At 44.0% G+C, this 17,067-nt stretch overlaps 1 protein-coding gene and 1 long non-coding RNA gene across 11 annotated transcripts in view; both read right to left on the reverse strand.

Annotated features, from left to right (window-relative positions):
• The window catches only part of TEX2 (testis expressed 2), a 49,289-nt gene extending 45,705 nt beyond the window's left edge, over positions 1–3,584 (reverse strand). For 3 of the 7 annotated variants that reach the window (XM_068413320.1, XM_068413321.1, XM_068413317.1), the window contains exon 1: positions 3,494–3,578. The gene's annotated coding sequence lies outside the window, so the exon portion shown is untranslated. Of the gene's footprint in view, positions 1–2,960; positions 2,980–3,083; positions 3,192–3,493 lie in introns of those variants that run through there. The other 4 variants (XM_068413318.1, XM_068413323.1, XM_068413324.1 and 1 more) reach the window with 4 other exon arrangements.
• Positions 3,585–4,661: 1,077 nt separating this feature from the next.
• LOC137670547 (uncharacterized) lies at positions 4,662–15,548 on the reverse strand. Of its 4 annotated transcripts, none has more exons than XR_011049310.1 (5): positions 15,389–15,548; positions 15,202–15,300; positions 12,980–13,117; positions 8,267–12,097; positions 4,662–5,855 (listed from the first exon to the last, which is right to left on the reverse strand). It is a non-coding gene; the product is annotated as an uncharacterized lncRNA (long non-coding RNA). The 4 variants fall into 4 exon arrangements; XR_011049312.1 differs by having other exon boundaries at positions 4,664–5,855; positions 10,345–12,097; XR_011049313.1 differs by lacking the exon at positions 4,662–5,855 and adding an exon at positions 12,370–12,889 and having other exon boundaries at positions 8,306–10,648.
• Between the last annotated feature and the right edge of the window lie 1,519 nt (positions 15,549–17,067).

A 17,067-nucleotide genomic window follows, 5' to 3' on the forward strand; every position in this document is an offset into this window, starting at 1 on the left:
TTAATGCACCAAAATCACTGCCTGTTCATATTGTCTCACTGTTTCCTTCATTTAGTCATCTGTTGCCTCTTGAAATATAAGCTCTTTAGAGAAGAGAGCATCTTTTCCAATCACTGTACAGCACCTTGGAAAATTAAAAGTTTTTCATGAACAGGGTTCCTAGATGTCACACGCCAGTGCAAATAAGTTGATGTTTTCTCCAGAAACATAAGTGAAAATTTTAAATACAATAAACAACTTATTTGCTTATTACCTGGAATTTTAAAATCTGACAAAGATGCAGCTTGGGACTTAACATTTCTGCTTGTCATTTCTCCTCTATACTACTGTTGTAGAATCACAACATAATTTATGTTGAAAGAGACCTCTGGAGCTAGTCCGGTCCAAGCTCTTACTCAAACCAGTGTCAACTTCCAGCCTTATATCAAGGACAGGACACCAGGAACAAGGTCAGTTGCATGCAGCATTGCAAGTTTGGTTCTGACCATCAGGGATCTCGGGCCACCAATGCAAGACAGTATATCAAAGTTTAGAGAACTCTGTATGGAGGCTTTTCTTTGAACAGGTCTCTCACTATCTAGCAGGCACAAAGCCAACACTGCCTTACTTCCTCATTTGCCTCTTAAGTGCTGCATTCTTCAGCAGTCCTGACACAGTATTGTTCTCTCAGTATTTCACTGTTCTACCATCCTTCCCCTTGAAATCACAATATATCCTTTCTAGTGTCCACTTTACATTACCTAGAGTAAGAAAAGTCATTGTTAACCCCGTTTATTAGGCACACGTGGCATCCTTATGCATTTCCAGAGTTGATTTCTACTCTGAACACATCTCTTCTAATATTAAGTACACACTCATGAAGGCTCACAGTATTAACTCTTATCTTTTTTCCTGTATTCTCTAAGCCTACGTTATGCTCTTATTTTCCAACATAGTCATCTGATTGTTTCATTTAGAGCAGTAAGGGCTTCTAGAACGTGATGGCTTTATTCACGGATAAGTGTTTTAGAGTATGCTGAATTAACATTACTACTTACTGTGGACATCTGACACCACAATTTCTAGCCTGCCAAAGGAAAAGAATAAAAATCCAGATATTTGAGGGACTTTTCCAAGCTCCAAGACTGTATTTAAGATCAGAATTTACCTACCCTCCTCTTCATTCTTTTGAAACCTATCATTTATCCTAATAAACTTTATTTTTTTCAGCTGCTGGGCAGGTGTCAGCTACACTCTGTGCACTCAGCACCACAACTGACTCATCTCATGGGCCATAACAGGCTAAAGCTCGATCCTTGGTATCACACAGAGAACAGGACAGGGGAACAACAGCACATGAAACATATCCTTATGTATGCTCACTTCCACGCTTGTGACTGGTCACCTGCACACTCACACAATATAAGGTTGGTGGCCTTTCAGACATGCTAGAAGAGATGCCTTCTGATTTCATCTAATGGGCTTGGTTGAGTTCGCACAGAAAGGTGAGGTTAGAGCAGCACCATCCTCAAACTGTCAACTAAGCAGCTGTTTGAATACAGCAATGCACCTTCAGTCCTCTAGCTACATGATTTTAAATTTATTTCAGTTACATTATCCTTTTATTTACTAGGTAAGTTTCCCCATCTCCCATTACTTAGTTCACATATCTACCACAACAGGGAAATTACTGGCATTATACATTTTGCCTGGGCTTCCTGCTCCACATTTTTTACTTTGTCATACCGTTGTCTTAGAAGTTCTTTAGTTACAAACAACTAAGCATTTGCTATTAATATTTGAAACAACTAAGCGTTGTTTTCATGCAAAAAGAAGTATGCAATTAATATAAGTACTTTATCAGGCTGTGTCCTCCTTCAAGTTTTCACTTTGGATGCCATTAACTGATTTTCTTTTCTGAAATAAAAGCAATATAGGTCATTTAAAGTTCTTTGCATGGACCAAAAGTGAAGTTCACAAGAGAAGTACTCAGCTTACCAATACAATTCCCAGGGGATACCTCACACCAGGAGAGCCCAATATAAGACATCTTTAAGCACAGAATTACCTTTTTGGTCTTTTGCTCAAGAGAGAAAGCACCTTACCCAACCCTGCCTTATAAACACTACCTCAAACCTCAGCACCTACTCGGAGTATTATTAATATGCACCCACAACAGAGCAGCTTGTTGGATCAGCTTTGAAGTAAATCAGAACAGTAACCTCTCATATATCATAAAAGAACAGATGTCAGAGTCTTTAAAAGTCAATTCTAACATCAAAAACATTAGTTTACTTTCTTTTGCTTAAGTGCTTTTGCCTCTAATTGAGCACATGTTCAATTAAGAGAACATTGAAACAGGGTACACACTCACACTGCCTGAATTTTATGCAGAGTCCAGGAATATGAAGCTATTTTAAAATTCAAAAAAAAGCTACATCTTCTTGGAAGACAATACGCCCCTGAGACTGTGAGTCTCCCTTGTTTTTCCTGAGTTATGCAGGCAAGATCATCTTGAAAGAGGAATTGTGTGAAGACAGAGGAGTATGACAAAGCATCTTAACCAAAAATAATCTTACAGCGCTGAAGTCTTACACTAATTTATCTTACAGTTACAATATGAGAGTTACATACAAAAGCTTAATTTAAACTCGGCTGTATGCTTAACTTCGCTAAATTATGGACAGGAGTTCCTTAAGACATTTGCTGACAGATACAAATCATCAAGAAGTTGAGCACAAACATTTAGAAGGAACTTTAGCACATGCTGAAGAGACACAGTAAACAGGTTTAGACACTGAACTGCAACAGAGAGGTAAAATACAAATTATACCGAGAATTAAAAGAGAAGCAGAAACCAAAGAGCTAACACCTAGGATGAGAAAGAAGGAAAGAATTTTAGGAGAGAGAAAAACTCTCTCCTTTGATACTAAAAGCCAACTAGAAATCCTGCCCCCAGTTCCAGCAAGAAGAAACGTTACCGCTTGTTTTTAAGGTGTCACTTCTACTTCAGCGGTGCTCCTGCCGAACTGCACATCCCAGCCCAGCCAAACCCTCCCCTCAGTTACCCTCATGGAAGGGGAAGTCACTCCATCCCGCCGGACCTTGCCCAACAGCGAAAATAACCCTGCAGCCAGCCCCGTCTGGCGGGGCCGCCCCGGCCCAGGCACGGCTCACCCAGAAGCAGCCGCCCCGTAGTCCTCGGACCCGCCCGGGCTCCCCGCGGGCCGGCACCGCGGCCGGACCGACGGCAGCGCCCGCCGGCCCCCTACCGCCGCCATCAGCCCCGGGCACCGCCTCCCCCCCGCCCTAGGCCCGGCCCGCCTCCGCCTCCCTCCGCCGCCGGACGCCCCTTCCCTCCTCCTGCCCCCAGCCCCGCGGAGAGCGCCGGGCTCCCGCGCCTCACGCCGGGCGCTGCGGCGGCGCTTCCCGCTCCGGCGGGTGCGGCGAGGAGCGCGAGCGCTGCCCGGAGTGGGCCGAGGCGGCGCGGCGGGGCCCGCCCTGCCTCGCTTACCTTACCCGCGGCTCATGGCACTGCCCGGCGCGGCCCCGGCGTCCCCCGGCCCGCACCACCAGCGCCGCGCCGGGCGGCGGCAGGGGGAGGAGAGGCGGCGGGGCTGCCCGGCGCCGCCAATCCGGGCCCTGCGGTGGGCCGGGCCTGCCGGAGCCGCCGCAGCGCCGGCCGGAGGGGCGGGGCGGGGCGCGGGCCCGCCGCGGGCGTCGTGAGGCGGGCCGCGGCCTGGCCGGGCGTGAGGGGCCGGGGGGTAGCCCCGGGAGGGAGGAATCGGCCCTTTCCCTCAGGCGGGCAGCCCGCTGCCAAAGTTTCGGGCAGCCGGTAAGAGGTGACGCGAGGAAACGCCTCCCCAGAACGAGGAGCTGCGCGGGGAGACAGTGTGCGCTCCCGGTCACCGGGGAAACGTCCGTTAATAGCGAGAGCCCCGGCGGGCACCGGGTGGGTTTGTGAGGCCGCCCACAGCGCGGGCCGTTCTCTGCTGCCGGTGCTGGTGTTAAACCTTCCAGTTCCTCGGTTCTGTGCTGACCGCAGGTATCCAGGAAAAGGCTGCGTTTGGTTGGGGTTTGTCTTACAAACTCTATGTATTGGTTTTGCAGGTAAATGTTTAGTGCTGTCATCTCTGCCTAAATCGTTTTGTAGAAGGAGCTGCTGCCTGCAGGAAATGTATATGCAAGCTGAGAAAATAAAGCTGTTTTGTATCAAAACGTTGTACAAATGGCCAAAAATTATCTGCTACCCAAACAACTAGGCAGTTATCCTAGGAAACATACCATGTCAGAGGTCATTTTATTTACTCTTCATATTTCCCAATTTGCAGCAGACTGAGAAAAAAAATTAAGTTCTCTCTGTCAAAAGGTTGTTTTCCCAATAATGGTCTCATGCAATAAATTACAGCCTTATCACTGCTTTTACCCTTCACTTAGTTGCTCTTGCTTTTCAAGACAGTTAATAATAAGGTTACAACATCTACACTGGGTCGGATTGATGTTGGCCTTAGCTACCCAGGTTTCTTTAGCTACCCCATGGATTAATTTGGCTGTGTGAATTCCTCTCACTTTAACAATTTCAGTTCTAATTTAAACATGAAGAATCCTATGAGATCTTTCAGACTCTCTTTATTTCATACCAGTGTTCAAATTTATGATACTTTATGAGGTGATGAAGCAAAAGTTAATTTATTTACTAGCCAACATTTAGTGGGGTATGTGAGCAGAATTCAAATTGCTCCAAAGTAGCTAATGTGAAGAGTTAAATACACAATATTAATTTTCAAATAGTTTACTATCTTATCTACAGCTATAGCTCAGCCAAGGTTTGGGGTCCTGTTACACCAGGCATTGTATATATGGTAGGTAGTAGGTTTTGCGGTCTAGTTCAAAAGTAGGTGCAGGTAGCACTCATCCTGATTTTCTCTTTGCATTTGAGGGACAATTCAGTGCTTGTGGAAGTGAATTATTTCCAGGCATCTTTGGGTTCTTCAAGGCTCTTATTAGTTCTTTTTAAAACCAAGATTCCTGCATGTAACTGTAAAACCAGAGATGACCGAGAGCAGCCAGCACCCAGCAAAATCTGCTTCGGTGAGGAAAGGCCTGAGCTCACCAAATGGAGGGCCAGATCCTTCCTGCTGTTAGATGTCTGAGCAGGAAACTCAGCAGTGGTTAAGTCTCCCTGAACTGAAGGAACCCAACAAAAGACTGCATTGTGTGAGCATCACTGCATCACCTTTATTTATTCTGCAGTCTTTTTTTAATTAAGATGACAACATTATATTTTAAATATATGTACAAGTGTATTCAATCATCTAGGACAGGTTTCTTTTCATAGCTGTCATTGTATATAGGCAGACCTTTGAATCATTATACAAAGCTGATGCTAGTGTTTCCAAAGTCTGAAGATAAGATAATGTTGTTTTCTTAACAACAGGTTTTCCCCACAGGAACAGAGACTATGGCTGAAACTGTGACTGACGGGTGGGTTTTAGCTGTGTTAAACTATAAACAATCCACTAGAATTTCTGAAGCTTTTTCTGCCCTCTATTTGCACCTAACTCAGGCAACATATGGCCTAAAAGGCCTGACCTCAAGAGAAATATTTTTGCACCTGCAGTTAGGTGCTCAGCAGAGGCTTCCTCCACAGTGATACGTGCTGAGCAAAGCCACAGGGAAAAACTAGGCACGAGCTGTGTCTGAGCAGGTTACCTGCCTCTGAGCTTCATGGTGTATACGGCCTCTTGGGAATCCTCTTCTAGACGCAAGTCCCAGTCAGATAGAAGAGGGGAAAAAGGAAGAATCTCTGAATTTTTAAACCATTCAGTGCTCTAAGAGAAAAATCCTTTTGTTGGATAATTTATCTTCCACCCATCCTACAAAAAGACAAGAGAATAAAGTAATGCTTATTTATTTTTAATATTTCAGTATCCCGTGTATAAATATGCAGTCATTCTGAGAAACAACAGGCCTGCGGTTCTAGAAATAGGTATGTATAGTCAGGAGCTGCTTTTTTAAAAAATGACTTTAATCTTTCAGAATATGTGAGAGAGACATTTAAATGCCTTTTAAAAGCAGTGCTTGAGCAGGCTGTAAAATAAGAAGTAATATTTCTCTCCCAGAGCTACTTTGAGGCTCAGTTCATTTCTGTGTAATGTCTCCATCAGAATTTCAGAGCTCAGGACAGTTTAAAGCTTGTACTTTTGTGAGAAAAGAACATTACATGAGATTTGGGGTTCCCCATGGTTTTCACAAACCTCTCATTGCCGTCAGATCTCCTGGGGAAGACCCGAGAACTGCAGGACAGGCTGCTTGCGATTTTATGCTGAGAAGCTTTAAAATGAATGAGGCAGCAGCTGCGCCTGACGGCGTGAATCTTGGCACACATTGTTTTGTGTGTACGTGTGAGAACAGCTTTACTGTTATTTGGTTTGTTTGTTATCTGTACAATATCAAACGCAATGGAAAGAGGCTTAGCATGGAAAAAACAAACAAGCCCCCCAGCCCACTCAATGTGTACAGCAACCCAACAAGCACTCAGAAGGCCAAGGCTTCCCAGTGGGCTTCGGCTGGTTCTGATTACAGGTACAGAGGGGAGTATGAATTTCCTGAATGCCACACTCCTTCCACAGTGCTTGTGTGCCTATCTTTGGCTTGTCAAACGCTGTAATAATAGCGTCCTCAGCACCTCCCAGTTCTTTCCCTGCCCAACGGTGTCACTGTACAGAAGGGAACATGAGCTTCGCTTTGGACCTGAATTCTCCAAGTTGCAAATCTGCCCACCTTGGCCTCCAAGCCATCACTTCTCCCCACGCACTGATCCCAGCCCCTGAGCAGCAGTGCTGCTGCCTGGCTTCTCTCTGGCACAAAGGAGCATAGCCAGGCCCTACCCTCCTCGGAGAGCCTCCCCAGCCAGCTCGCTGAGCCTGGCTACAACTCTGCTTCTGAAATCCCCCTGGGAACTGCAGAAGCTCTGAGCTCTTGTTGCTTCCTGTGCTAAAGCACATTATTCTGTGGAGTTTTTTTTTGTATTGCTGCTTCATCTTTAAAGCTGAGCTGAGGATAGATCCTCTCCTCCTCATTTGTCCTTGTGATCTTCCTTTTTCCCTCTCTCTCCCCCTTTTTTTTTTAATTTATTAAAGTTTTTTAGATTGCTAGGTATCTGTGGAGAATCAGCTCTGTACTACTCCTCAGATCAAGTCCTTGCACATGCTTAGAGAAGATATATTTCCAGAGCCAGAGGAGGTTCTAACTTCCACCTATCTCCCTACAGCTGCAGGCTGATGTACTGATAGAAGGGCAACAGCGTAAGCCTCTTTCAGGGCTGCCAGGAGGTCAAGTAGATTCACAGAACAGGCTAAAACAAGCTCAGCAGGGCGTGCAGAGCTAGAACTGTGCTCCCAAGGTGACACCCAGAGGTAGACCTGTTCCCAGGGAAGGTGCTTTGCAATGCAGCCTAGGTCAAACAGTTTGAATGCTGTAAACTTGCACTGGTGTCTCTCAGGCCTGCAAAATGTTCTTGATGCTCCTCACATAGGTGAATCTCACCCCTGATACTGAATCCAGATAGGGAAAATGGCTGGTGCGTGCCTATAGCAGTGGTGCCATCCATCTCTGGGGCAGAGGTGAGTCCATGTGCCATACAGAATAGCCACGTGCATGCTGCCAAAGTCACATGAAGGTTGCAAGAGCTGGTATCTGTATTTCAGTGTACCTGGCAAATGCACAAAACTCTAAAAGCCTGAAATTTGATCTGCACATGATGGAGAAGTCAATACCCCTCCCTCTGCAGAGACCTTTGTGAGTTAGAATATGTGCTGGCTGAGTGCTGGAGTACTTAAGAGTGCAACTGTGACGGAATACAAAGCTGGGGGAAGGTATGGGGGATACAATGGCACTATTCTACATTTTGTCTGCACAGGCATTACACCAGAAGTCCTTGACGATAACATCAGGTGCTACAGACAATTTTCTATTAATCAGGAAAAGCAAAGCACAAAATAAACAGCATGTGTCCTGACCTTTCAGCTGCCAAATCATTCACCTATTTTAAATCTACAAGTAAATTTAGTACTCCTGATACAGAACAGCTGAAGCTACATATTTAAACCAGGCACATACACTGCAACTCTTCCACATGTACAGCTCTACCACAGGAACATTAACACCAGACAGCAGTACCCTTCTGCTCTTGCCTGGACAGATGCTAAGGTTCTACACTGATGTGCTTAATATAAATGGTTAGTAAAGAGAAAAGAGCATTTATAGACTAGAAATGAACAACAACCTTCAGATCCAGAACTCCAAACCAGCTGTCCAATATTCAGGAGGAGCTAGGTCCATAGTGCTTTGGAGGGTGGGGGCAAGGAGGAAGCAGAATGTGTGGTCAGGTCATCAGTGATGATTTTGTAATCCCTTGTCTTCACAGGGAAAGTCAGAAAAAATAATCCAAATTAATGACAAGCGTGACTTGAAGGTGGTTACTGAAGTTACACTGGAGTCCTGCATGAGCGCTGTTACTCAGAACTATAGTGGCCTTCATTTGATTTAGCTTTCTTCAGTTTCAGAGTGAAGTACACTAAATCAGATTAATGCCACTTAATTCAGAATATGAATATCTGCATAGAGTTTAATAGAATTTAACTAATCTACTTTAAAAGATAATTCAGGTAAGGTTTCCTGAGTGTCCCCTTCGAGGAAAGACTCACATCAATAGACTTAATGGGAATTGTTCGTGGATCATGCTGGCATGAGGTCAAAACATCAACACCATCATAAAAATAGCATCCTCTTGCTCAGATGCCTTTGTTCTGAGAGTATTAACATCTGATCCGGAGCTGAATGTACATTTGGTAAAAAGGTATCAGAAATTGCAGCATGAAGTGAATTCTTAGTTACCAAAGAGGGATAAAACACTGCAGAGACTTTGGTTTCTCCAGCTTAGGTGGAGAACTGGCATAGACAGATCCCTGGGCAGGGCAGTTCCCATGTTCTGCATGGTTTTGTAAGGCCGATATCATTTAGACTGTTGTGCATATCTAGACAGTGCAATTTCAAACCTGAATGTTGCTAGAACCTTTATTTACATCAACTTCACCAAGGTGTCAGGAGCTGCAGTGTCTGCAACAGTAATTAGTAACCTTTAACTGAGCAGTAGCATCATTATGGCCCATATCCACGTATTGTAGAAAAAATCCAAATGTCTATGCCAGTCAGTCCAGCATTTTGGAATAAAATAGGGGCAAGGTCTTCTTTTACATGGGGCAAGTCAGACACTGAGCTTTGCTGAGGAGACGGGGCTTAAACAATGAGAACACGAAGGTGCAGTTACACCCCAGAACAAACAAGAGCACAGCTTTGAAAGCAAACACAGGACTGATATTTTCCCATGTTAAAGAACTGCCTCTCAGAGAGCATTCACTTGTCCATTCACACAAAATAATCACAGCCAAGAGTCAATCCTTCCCTTCTCCTCCTAGAACCAAACAAACACCAGTCACAGCTCTGTCCTGGCCCATTTCTCTGACAGATTTGGACCCAGCCTCTGAAGCCAAATGCTCTCAGTGCCTCCACAATTTAATTCTTGTTCTGGACTTCGCATTCTCCTTCTCTCCAATAATATTAACTGTACACGACGTTACGATGAAGACCCCAGCACAGGGACGTATTAAATAACATCTCACTGTGCTAATTGCTCAGGTGGCTGAGTAGGGAGCCTGTGCTCCTTAGACTACCTGTTACAGGCAATGAAAAGGGACAAGCACCTCCGAAGGGCAGTTCCGAACAAGACTCTCAGTGACTGTACTAGAGAGCAGAGCAGCCTCTTCGCTCAGACATCCAAGGTAGATGCCTGATGCGAGGCACTGAGAATACTCTGCTCAGCTTCACTTCGTAATTTTAGTGACCTGGTGCATAATCCAGTCTCCAAACATGCCCAGCTGCCCTGACCCTTCTCCTCAGCTTCCACAGCCATCTTATATTGCTGCCTACTGCAAATAGCATTACACTGTGCAGGGCAACATCTGGCTCCATATGACCTTGGGTTTTTTTTATAATATAGGAGCTGTTCTCTGTTGTTCAAGAGTGAGTCATGTCTTCTTCAGAGTATCATTAAATCTTTCAATTAAACACTGCTCACTAATCCATCCAACCAGAATCCCTGAGTCAAAATTTCAAGTGCTGATAGATAGTGTAATATATTTTTTCACATAAATCCAGTGAGATATACTAAGGAATCTGATAAGTACATGCACAGTCTGCCCTGGGAAAAAAAGTAAACTAAACATAGTCATACCTTAAGCTTCTAGAACATCAAATTCAGATTCCAGACAATATTAAAACCTTCCAGACTTGAGTGAGACTCACCAGCCAGTGCTGCCTTCTACTGCATTTAGACAGAGAATTAATCTTGATATTCAAAGCCTTCCAAAACTCGCATGTTTTAAAAATAGCAAAATGTATTTCCTTTGAAGTATGGGCTTGTTACAGCTATTTAGAAACCTCTTACTGAACTCAGATGGATCTTGAACCTCCCTTGAGGATGGTTTAAATGTCAGTGTTCATTCATTAACAGGTTGGAAACTGTCCAGGACAATATTGCAAGAAAACACACGATGTCCAGGCTTTCTTTCTGTTTCTTCCTTTCTTAAACAGGACTTTGTGCAGTTCTCTACAAATAAATCCAAGGTTAAATATAATGAGTAGGGCAAGGAACGCAGAGAAATTCAACCCAGTATTAGCAATGCATACTGCTTATTGGTCAACAGGGTATTTCTCTCTAGTGGCAAGGGGAGCATATAGTAAAAACTTCACTTGGGCAGCGAGAATCTCATCTCGCCTCAATTCCATTGCATATTCCTGTTCCTCGCCACTGACAGTAAGTGTGCAGTCATCACAAAGACACATGCTGGGTATATAACCCTAATGCCATCCAGACACAGGGTTCAGGCAAAAGCTTATGACCCCAACAGGTTTAGTGTTGCCTTTCATTGGATATTCTTTTGTATAAGAAACAAACAAGCTCTCATACAGAAGCAGGCAGCTGGAACAGGAACAGCCACCCTAAGAAAAAAAGGCAAGAGGGCAAACCTGGAGGAGAAGCTAACACATTCAGGATTTCTCCCAGCTGAAATGTTGGGCTCTGAAGATGCAGGGAGGAGAGCAGTGCTTGGAGCAGCTGTGTGCTCCTATGGTCTGACAGGAGCAGCCTTCTCTCAAAACCAGGCAGAACCAGATAAACTCTAGGAGAACCACCTTGAGAAAAAAAGCTGGTGGAGTGCTTGTGGATAAAGTGCTGGCTGAAAGGATTGAAATTGCATGCAGAGAAACTGTCTCCTATTGTCTGATTCCTCTTCTGTTCAAGGAAACAGTATTTTATACTTTCTTTGTAAATAAAAGGGCTGCATCAAAGTACCTGGGTGATCAATTTTGCCTGCTATTAGAAACAATTCGCTAGGCCTAAAACCATCTAAGTGCTTTGGTCAAAGACAGGGAATAAAAGCCCCATTCATTTCCTCAGGGAAAGGCAACAACTTCATCCCTTTGACTGCACAGAGCTTGCGAAGTCAAGGATGCAAGAGGCATGATTGCTATGACTTACGAAGTACAGAACAGGGGACATGTGCTGTGGATGTGATGACTGCTGGTGCTCCTTTGCCCTCAATCTTGTCTTTCACTGACATAAGTACAAAGTAGGTGTAAAGCAGCTACCGAATCACACTAGTGATTTTGCGCTGGTGGAAATTACTCCAGAAGACACAGCAATTAGGAGACTCAGTTGGTGTGAGCACACAGCACTATCTATATTTGTATGCAATGAAGAAAACACAGATGTGACCTTTGTCAGCCAGTTAGTGCACTAATTAGTGTGTCAGAGATAATAACTGTTAAACATGAAAATCTGACCTATATATGCTACAAAAGAGGAAAAGGCAGCAATTTACTTAAGTCTCTATTATACTGTTAATGATTATAGGTTGAAAAACTAGACCATAATGCAGGAAACTTGTAATTAAAAAGCATCAATTATAATTTTCTCCTTGTAGGGGACATTAGTCAGGTCTGCTTTCCACAGTCCCATTCGGTATACAGAGAGGCATGTAGGAATGCGTGATTCATCCTGGAACAGTCAGAAAGAAATCAAGTCAGTGGGAAAAGATCAGCTTCAGAAAAAAAAAGAAAGAAAAAGAAAGGAAAAGGAAATAGAGATAGTTAAAGAAAACTCTTTCAGCATTTCTTGTTTGACAAAGCACAGGTGCATGTCAGGGTTGTTTTCTAATAGGGCAGACTTGCCTCCCTCCAGCAATGACTAAACTGGATTTAAGCAGCGTACACAATGTTCTGAGGTTTCAGGGCTGAGACAGCTAATACATTCAGTCATGCTGAACATACCATCTTTCTGGAGAGATCAACTAGTCCCCGAGGTCCCTGGGAGGAACATGAATCTTTCTTCATAAGTCTGCATATTTCCTCTCTGCTTCCTTAAGGTAAGTCTGCATATTTCTCCTCTCTGCTCCCTTAGGGTCTCTGACTTCCAGCCAGGGTGGACAGATTGTCTGCAGGCTGTTACAGGCTCAGCACCCACAGGTGGAACCAGTTTTTCAAGAACACCAACGCATGCTGTAAGTACATTTAGATTTGTTCTTCCAGCCTTGAGGAATACCCTGAGTCAGGGCTGAGCTCCGTCTTCACCGAATTTGTCTGGCAATTGCAGCCAGGGAGGCATTTCCAGGAGTTCAGGACAGAGCCAAATGCTAAATTCTTATCTGGAGGCCACAGCTGAAGTGGCAGTGGCCACATGTGGTGAGAGTTACAGGAGCATCAGGCAGAGCAGGTCCAACTTGCTTGTGAGAAGTATTGTCATTAATGGCCAAAGTAATTGAAGAAATACAGGCCATTTAGTCCTGATCACCTGACAGGGTGATGTGGGTACAATCAGTGGCTAGAAAATTTGATCTATCATTTTTCATGCAAGGACTGCTTTTAGACACATTGGCTTTACCTGATTTCAGCTCTGCCATGGATCACACTGCAGAATCACAGCTCATCTCCAGCCACCTCTGAGCTTTTGCCTTGTAACAGCTTTTGCAGCTTTTGGCATTCCTAAATAAGAATGTCTTGGTCTTTAAAGCTCTTGTTCCTTTAATGATCATGAAGTTGAAACAAAAAATATAAAAACCAAACAGTAATAAAATCAAAACTAAGTTTTGAATTATGGAGACTATGAGATTTTTCATTATTACCATGCTTTAAATAATTTAAAATTATTCAAAAACAATCTATATTTCCTATTGACAATCTCATGTTAATTTAATAACCTGGGTGGCTGTAATTTTCATTAATTGACTTACACTCTGACCGCATCGTAATAGACTTGACAATTTTTTTCTTCCATTAGACTCTCACGGCCTATTACCAAGCAGGGATGCCAAGTTTGCCCTTTCCAGTAATACCATGACTCAGCCCACTTAAGATAAAGCCCTCATCTTTGTCCCATTGATGTCAACCTCTCTGTCCCCTCCACTCCTGAGGACAGACCTGCAGCTCTCATTTTCACTGCCTTGGAAGCACTTATCCCCAAACAGAGCAGAGAGTTCCCTAAGGAAAAGCTGGGGCTGGAAAGTGGTGATTACACTTGGAGAGGATGTATTTCCACAACTTACTGCTGGTTGGAGCCTGAACTACCCCAGAAGGTCCCACTAGGGGACAGCCTGGGTGGATGATGAGAGCCACAGGGGAGTTCAGACACGTGGCATGGATTAGTTCCATGAAGGCAGTAGTCAGTCAGGGCTGCCAGTTCAGCAGCTCTGAACAATATGAAGTTCACAGGTGAGACTTCTCTGCCCTTGTAGCACGGTCTCATTAATTTGCAAAGTGAAACCATGTCAGTTGCAGTGGAGACTTGGCTCTGCATGTAGTTAGTTTTTATCTCTCGAGTAAAACATTAAAAGACAACTACAGAAAAATCAGGGCAGTAGCCAGAAGACAGTGAACTGTCACACTGGTCACTTCTGGTTTTTGTTCAGTGAAAAAATTGTTGCATTTTCATTGCCCAGAAAGAGGCCCTGATTTCATCGCGCACTCTTATACATTCAACATTACACAGAAATATATTACTAACCTAATAATTGTAGAGCCAGATTCTATCTTTACCATGAGTAATAGTTTATTTGTGGAATTACTCCTCAGACAATACCTTTTGGATCTGAATTCCTCTTAACCTTGGGAATGTGCTCAGACCCAGGATACCGTGTGAGGTCCATTTCTATCACCATTACAGCTTCACACACAGTTCAACGCTACTGCAGATCCCAGGTTGATCGGGGCATATTCCGAGTGCCTTTGCCGTAGCTGCTTAGACCTTTACCGATTTGTGCTAAATCTTTATTTCAATTTCATGCTATTATTCTGTTTGTCTGTCATCAGACTTTGCAGGTGACTCCCTCCCTGAGGAAACTGTGATTTCTTTTGCTATTAAATTTAAAACTTAACTACAGTGATTATTTCCTGCAATGGTGAGAATTTTTTCAGCCTTCCCACTCAGCATGTCTGTGGCTGGTGAGAAAACAAATTACCTGTATAAATATAAATGCTCCATTTAATTGAAGTTTCCCATGCAAGCCACATTCTCATGATTGCTAGGCTCTCTAAGCTTTTTTTTAATGGGAGCACCTGTGATTTAGAGTGGAGCATTTCAAAGCACAAAGACAATAAGCCCTGTTCTTTGCAATTCTTTAGACATGACAACTTGCTTATTACCTCCCAAATAACAGTAAAAGTGATGTTTATTCTGCTTTCACCAGTCTATTCAGAAAGGCCTTGAAATTCTAAATAACAAAATGTGCTAGCATTTTAAGTCTGTGCTGATACTTTATTACTTTCAGTTTGACTTCTAGTTTAATTGGTGGGGGTTTTTTTCATTTGATATCTGTGTTTCTCAAACTTCGTTTCTTTTCCCTGTACTCTCCCTCACAGCAGAATGGCTGTAGCCAGTCTGACAGCATTACTTCCCCTGACCCCAAAAGCCAGGAGCTTATGATGCAAGACAGCTTAGTGACGAATTGCAACATTAAGAACTCGACTGAAGCAGGCTCACAAAGCAGCAGTTAGAAGAAGCACATAACACCCTAGAAAGGTAAATAAACTCTGGGGTTTATTCACCCCCCAAAGAACAGGATGTTTGCACAGAAGTAGTGCCCCGGCATTTACAAACAATTCACTAACCTATGCGAGAGAGAAAGAAGTCATGGTTCGTAGGTTTACACTGCGTTTTGAAAACTGTTCTTTAGGAGTGGCAGAGGTCCAGACGAAGAGATCACACCACTGCAGGAATAAAAGTCATAAGGCTCAGTTTACTCTATGCATGTAGATACAAAAAAGCTAGAACCTGGCCCAGAAACACGGGACAGACCTGCAGCCCTCCCTGCACAGTGGAGCCCTGCTTGCTCCGGAGCCAGGCAGCCTGTCCCCGGCAGGGACCCCTCCCCGGGGGCCGGAGGGGCCCGTCGCCACCCCCGGGGCCCTGCAGGCCGCGGGCCACCAGGGGTCAGCACCGGATCGACGCCGGAGGCTCCCGGGTGCTGGACGGAGCAGCGGGCGGGCGGCTCAGCACGGCGCCGGGCCACGGTCCCTCTCGCCCTGGGCACAGGTGACACAAAGGAGGAGCGGACAGACAGCTATATGCGCACTCCGTGGCCCTGCCAGGTAGTTTCCAGCCCGAACCAGATAGCACATCACCATAGATTTTTCCACAAAAGGGCACACAGAAATATACTTACACGAGACAAGAAAATAAGCAGCTGCTAGTTTGCTGGCAATGAGAAAATTAACAGTGGCAAGGAAGGAGAGTCTGTTGATTTAAAGCATTTCTGCATCTCATCCCTAAAGCCTCTGCTCTGCAATAGTAAAAATAATTATAAAGTTAACGAAGCAAGGCAGTGGGGTGGGTAAACCTCTTCCTGAAAGTGCTCGGCCCAAGCTGGCTGCGGCGCTGTCAGTGGAACTGCTCACCCCAAGGCTTGCCACCACGGGCCTGAGGACATTCCATCCCCTTTGTCGTCTCAAAAAGTAAATATCTAGCAACACACCTCATTTTATATTTGGTGAGCTCAACTTGGTGACAACACAGAAATCTGAAATTTTTTTGGTTGTTTTTCAATAACATATTGTTTGAGCTCTAATCTCAGCTTTAATCTGTTTCAGTAACAGATTCAAGCCTTATTTTCCAAATGTTTCCAATGGGACAATAAGGTTTGTTTTGCATCCAGAAGACATGCTCATAACAGGACTTTTGGACTTCTTGCGTAGCTGTTTACTTCATGGGCCCATTAACCTTGTCTTCACTGTAGATGTCTGCTGATCTAATGTCCCGTATTTTAAAATATTTTTGGTATATCTGTAAGACAGAACAGAAGTGCTCAAAGCAGTGCACATCACTCTAAGAAGTGGGCAGCTTAGATATGTTTCAGTAGGGCAAACAACTTTTATTACAGACTAAATCCAAAATAGTTTAGGATTATTCCAGCCAAGAGACAAGCTGAAATAGAGCATTGAGTTGTCCCACTGCTGCTCCATCATGCCCAGATAACATTCTGAAACTTCCCAGAAACCAGTGCTTTCCTGAGCTGTGCCAGGGACTGTGGAAAGGTTTGTGGAGGAACTTCTATCTTTGTAATCTAGCAAAAGACTTAGTGAACGCAAGCACTCCCATGCCCAACTCTTAAACAGATTTAGTGCGCTTACCGGCTGCTAAACGGGTTCATGACAACAGATCTAAGTGCCTGTAATCACTTGTTGCAGAGATGACATCTTCCATATGTAAATTTATACAATGTATCTATATGGTTCATCACTAATAAAAAAATTCACAGGCATTCATTTGCAAGTGGTTACTAATATGAACATGCAAGATCCAGTGCAAAGTTCAATTCAGAGTTTTCTTTATTAAAATACTTTTTCACATTCCTTATACCAATGCATTTGTATGGACACTCACGGGATGCTAGAAAGAACATTTGTCAACACAAGAATGCTATGAAGTCAGTCATTTGTGAAAGGCTTATGATACAACAACATTTGCATAGGGAACAA

This window comes from Nyctibius grandis, chromosome 15 (assembly GCF_013368605.1).
Source record: "Nyctibius grandis isolate bNycGra1 chromosome 15, bNycGra1.pri, whole genome shotgun sequence".
Taxonomy (NCBI): Eukaryota; Metazoa; Chordata; class Aves; order Nyctibiiformes; family Nyctibiidae; genus Nyctibius; species Nyctibius grandis.